A 5,584-nucleotide genomic window follows, 5' to 3' on the forward strand; every position below is an offset into this window, starting at 1 on the left:
ACATGACCATTCAGAACGAGTGGCAGAAGAGTACAGGGCAAGTGGCCCTTGTGAAGAGCAAGCTGGCACCTCAACCTCTTCACCTGCCTCAAACCTGCTAGGGCCTCTGTGCTCTATAGGCAGTGTGAGAATGACCAGTAGCCAAACCCAGGCTGGTCACCCCTCAACTGTGGTTACAGCGCCTGTGGACATTGAAAGGTCACTGTCAATGGGCTGTTTCCTGTTAATGGCTTCCACTGCAGCCTCTTTGTGTGTAATGAATGTACGTACGTACGTATGTGGGGGTTGGTCTCCCTATTTTTCCTGGGAGTCTCAGGGCAGGATGAGAACTATCTTTGGGCTTGATTCCCTCCCTCCCATTGGTTAGCAGACAACCTGCCTCCAGGACTCTGAGGCATTTCTTCAGAAGGGAGTAGGCTTAACTGAGCAATATAAAATGTTGAAGTGTGAGCAGAGAAACAGCAAAGGTTGGCTTACAGCATCCTCCTGAAGTCACCATGGGGACACTTATCCCCCTCAAATACTGAGCCACTCCTCATTTGGAAGAGGTAAGGGTGGACAACTGATGGGGACTGCAATCAAGACACAGCCCTGCTCTCCCAGCCTATACAGTGAGCCAGACTGTTCACTCCATTCTGCCTGACAAGACAACATGCCATCCTGGTTCTGCTTCCCTCTAGTTAGAGCTTGGCACAAGTGCGCTGGTGACTCAGTCCTCTCTGTCCATGGGTCTTGGTCAATGGCCCCTTGCACACTAAATACGCTCCATCCACTTCTTTTAAAACGTTTTATTCAATAATATATATACTTTTAAAATAATATGTAACTGCCCATCATGCCATACACTGCTCCCATCCCATTTGTGGAGTCTGTGGTCAGCTAGTCCTTGGGGTTTGCTGGAGCGACAGGCGACCACGGGATGGGTCAAGGGCACGGGGAGCAACAGTAACCAACAACCATTTTTGCATACCCTTCACATTTCCCATGCTTTCTGGGTCGGGAGGAAGTCAACAGGAAGCCAAAGGCATGTGAACCTTTTACATTCGGAAGTGAGGTCTGATTTACGGTGGTGGGCTGCCCTTCGGGTGGTCTAGTTCCTGTTCGCCAAGCCTGCCACCATTTTGTGTCTGCTCTCGGGACGTGATCTCGCTACACGCGTTAAGACGTTTTGATTTGGTTCTTGTTCTGCTTATGGAAAAGTGGGAGGAACCGCAACAGACCTGGGGAGAGAGATGGGAGGAGGGGAAAGAGGGCATTAATCAATCTGAGGTAGAGAGGCAGGCCACCTGGGACAGGGCACAGGCAAGCTTGTCTTCTCCACACTAGAGGGGACACTAGATAGGCATGAGCCCAGGCCTTCAATTATCTATCCTCTTCCTGCTCTTTGACCCCAACAGAGGCAGCCATCGGCCTTGCCTTCTGAGAGGAACTCGGGTCACATGTCACAATCTATTCTGGCGTCCTTCAAGTCTAGATGTTTATGCAGATGCCTTGTGACCATCCAGCAAGCCAGACAACAGGGCCAGCCCTACACTTTCTCAGATCTGAAGCATTTACTGAGGACATCTTGAGTTTAGGAATCAGATGACTTGGTATTACTCAAGGAAAAAGGCCTAACCCATTATCATTGTAGGGCAGCAAGTGGGCTTCAAATTTTCAACCCACCTCTGCAAACTAAGCTGTCTGGTATGGCCTCCTCCATACCCATCATGGTAAAGCAGGTGGCTGAGGCCCGGGACTGGATTTTAGAGAGCAGTGTGGCAAGTACCTGGCATTGGGTAAGCTGGCTCAGACACTCTGGACATATTATGGAACGACACTGCCTCAGAGCTCTTCAGCTGTTGTCCAAGGGTCTAATTACGGGGGATCCGTTAGGGGAAAACCTACATGCATGTAAGACCCGTGCCACCAGCCAAATGACAGCAGTCCACACTCACGTGTGTGCTGTAAGTAGTTGTGGAGAGGGATTTTTACAAATGCCTGAGCCTGGGTGCCAAGGTTAAAGTCACATGACAGAAGCAGACAGTTCTGAGAAGCAGGGGTCAGGGGGTGCCACTGGTCTCACTCCTAAGGAAATCTCCATACCAAAGTGACAGCCTCAGCCACCATGGGTCTTTGAAGCTCCAAGTTTATGGCCCACCCCCATCCCCTGAATGCAAGTTAAGGTCCGAAGCAAGGTTTGTCTCCTAGTTGGGAAGGCCAGGAATTGTCCACAGAAACTTTATTTAGGAAAATGGGTTTGACATGGCACCACATCAGTCATCCAGGGCTACATGGAGGATCTGGGCTTGTAGTGTTCCTTTGGGAAAAGACCACAACACAGTCAGTGTTTTTTCCCCTGCAAAAAGAAGGCTCCTTGGTTCTTGAAGATTATCCAAACTTGCCACTGGATATCAAGATTCTGTCCCCAATTCACCATTTACAGCAAGAAGAGCCACCAAGTGGAAAAAACTGTTAATTTATTGATTCAAAGTTTGTTTTTTTCTTTTAAAAATCCCCAATACATGCAGTTCAGGGTCAAGTGTCACATTTGTAGCACATCGGTTGACACAAAGTATGCGTCTGCTGTATAATCCATCCTTGCCAGGTTCTACAACCAAGCCCGTCGCAAAAGCAAGCACTCTTGGCCACCTCCCTTCCTTGTCATTGGCCCAGTGAGGCTTATTTTTTAAGGGCAGAACACACTTCAGTTTTAATTAAGCTCCCTGACAAACTCAGGTTCTTGTGTGCTCAAGAGACCTGCTTGCTTTTGCTTTCAGAAGAGCTGGCATTCTGCAACCACCTCTCCCCAGCTCTTATCTAGTAACTCCCTTCCCTGTGGTGTATGGGAACCTTAACTGGTATTAACAGAAAGCTAACTGGGCTCCTACATTTATCTCAATGCACATATAAACTCTATCCTTCCTGTCCCCCAAGTAGCTCTGCTGACACATTAGCATGCTCCTGGAGAACCTAGATTGTTTCCCTGAGGCCCCTGGCAACTACCTTTCAAGGGCCACTGGACCCAAGCCAGGGCAGTGTCCTCTCCAGGCATTTGCAACAGGAACTTAGTGTCCCCTAACTTCAGCCTTAGAAGCATGAGCTCTTAAGGCCCACCTTTACAACACTGTCTTTTCTGGATCTTTTCACCTGCTCCCAACAGCCGGCCATCTTCTCTAAGCTTCAGGGACTCCTAGCTCCTCTCTCAGTGGTTGGACTGAGAGTACCTTCTCCCTTTCAACCAGGAACCCAGGTGCCCAAAGCATGGACATTAGGCTAAGGTCTACCAGGCCTGGTTGGGCACTCTGCTCTTCTGGATCAAGCCTCAGTAAGACATGCCCCCATTCCCCAGGCCATGGCTTCTAGCCAGCCACCTACAAGGACAGGAGCAGGTCAGGTGACTGGCACCTGAAAAGATCAAACTGTCACCAACACATTTCTTCTCACTCTCAGCATGGCTTTTAGTTCAGGCAACCTTGAGGTCGCACTCCCGGTGGATACCAAGCAGAGAGACTGATCTGAACTCGGGCCTGGAGCAGCTTCTTATCACCCTAGGTGCACTCTTCAACACAGGCATACCTGAGATGACAGTGCAACACTACCCTGTTCCCCACAGGTTTTTGTGGGTTTTGTTTTTGCTTTTCATTAGGAAATAATTAAGTCCTTGTCATAGGCACTTTTAACCTGTAATAAGGTAATGAAACAAACGAGAATTACGAGATGAGTTTAAAAAGAATATATTCACTGAAAGGATATTGGGTGAGTAAATTTACTAGTCTCACCCCTACTCATACACACTCTTTAAAACCCAGGGAAAATCTCCAGGAGGCTGGACCAAGGTGTACCGGGTATACATATATACTAAGGTAGATTTGGAGACAGGTAGGAAAGGTCCACTAGATACTGCAATTTGGGAAAGGCCAGCCTAAGATCAAGTACAAACCCAGAGGGAGCATTTCAAGCCCAAGGCAGGAGAGAGGTGAAGTGCAGTCACTGCTGCATGCATGCCCCGCTGAGCTGTCACTCAGGGACCTCTCCCCGAGAGCATGCCAGGGGGCCTGGGGTAGGGGGAAGTGGTTGTGTGTGTGTGGGAATATGGTCTTTTCCCAGATGCTTGGACTGTCTCTGGAGGACCCAGGGCAGAGGTGGGATTACTGCTCAATTGAGACCCTCCAACAAGTTCTTCAACTTAGAGAGGGAGGGAAGAGGAGCTTGGGTCATCGAGGAGATGGGGTCAGAGGACAGAAAAGGCATCCCCTGACCACCAAGGATCCAGGCTGCCTGTGACGGCACATGAGAACACCCATGGTAATCCCCAATACTTGAAGTTTGCTACTTAACGTGTTAACACTGGTCATGTCTTGGCCACATTATGTTTCCAACTCTCAGGAAGAACAAATATATATATGGAAACACAGGGCACAACGCAAGGAGGCAGCAACTCTATAATAACCTTAACTGAATGTATGTCCTGCTTTATAAAGATCTTCAAGAAGATTTTAAAAACTTTATTACTTGTGTATGTGTTTACATGCCACAGCACAGGTGTGGGAAGAAGACAATTCATGGAGTAGGTTCTCTCCCCTGGCTCTGGAGGCTGAACTCAAGCCATCAGTCTTGGCAGCAAACAGCTATACCTGCCATGCCACTGGCCCAAGATCTTATTTTAATCTATAAACTCTGTACTATCAAGAGAAGAGTTACGTTTGCCTTCTAAGTTCCCACAGACCAAACAACAAAATAGAATCTGCATTTAGAAATGGACCTGCTACCAATACCAAGTTTATTGGAATTTGGAATGTAAACAGATGTTTCGAACGAACAATCTAACCTTATAAAAATGTATGGCATTATTAAATAGTTACTGAAGAAACCCTAAGTGTGATGTGGATATCTTAAGCATGTTAGGTCCCTAGTGCTGAGGCATGGCTGCAGCCAAGGAGAGGGGACTAGCTGGCAAACCATGTCAGTGACCAATCCCACAAATTAAATCAGCCCTATTAAAAAAAACAAAAACAAAACACAAAATTTAGCTTCTGCTAACGTGAAGGTTAGCACAGTGGATCTGTAAAGCTTTGACACTTGCTCCAGGAGCCCCACTTCCTCCTGTAAGCCATGGCCATCCCTCTCCAGCCAGCTGCAGGAGTCCCAGGACAGCCTTATCCACAGCCTGTGCCTGCATGCAAGAGACATCTTTGCCTTCACATTCACGTATGACCTATCAGAGCTGCAACTGCCCATCATCCTAACTGCAGCCAGACCTGTTGGTCACAGGGCTAGGGGAGGGAAGATGGTGGTAGGCCTTTTTGCACCCGTGAGGTCTTTCCTGAATAAATCCTAATAGAACATTTTCCTCCCTCTTTGACCTGCCTGAAGACTAACTTTCCAGCTATAGCTATGGTAGTGAACAAAAATAGTCTTTGTTTTAAAGTGGAGCATTGAAGTAGTGCCCTCACAAAGATGTGCTGAGAAACTGTGAGGTTCTTACAAGGCCAAGGGGGAAAAAGCTGGAGAGAGAGAGAGAGAGAGAGAGAGAGAGAGAGAGAGAGAGAGAGAGAGAGAGAGAGGCATCAAGATTCAATAGGCGAATCAATAAAGGTGAGCC

The 5,584-nt window shown here is 47.9% G+C and overlaps 1 protein-coding gene across 1 annotated transcript in view; it reads right to left on the reverse strand.

Moving 5' to 3' along the window:
* Positions 1-773: 773 nt before the first annotated feature.
* Csnk2a2 (casein kinase 2 alpha 2) overlaps positions 774-5,584 on the reverse strand; it is a 41,798-nt gene continuing 36,987 nt past the window's right edge. The window contains exon 12 of the mRNA XM_021220114.1: positions 774-1,220. The gene's annotated coding sequence lies outside the window, so the exon portion shown is untranslated. The remainder of the gene's footprint in view (positions 1,221-5,584) is intronic.

Source organism: Mus pahari, chromosome 20 (assembly GCF_900095145.1).
Source record: "Mus pahari chromosome 20, PAHARI_EIJ_v1.1, whole genome shotgun sequence".
Lineage (NCBI taxonomy): Eukaryota > Metazoa > Chordata > Mammalia > Rodentia > Muridae > Mus > Mus pahari.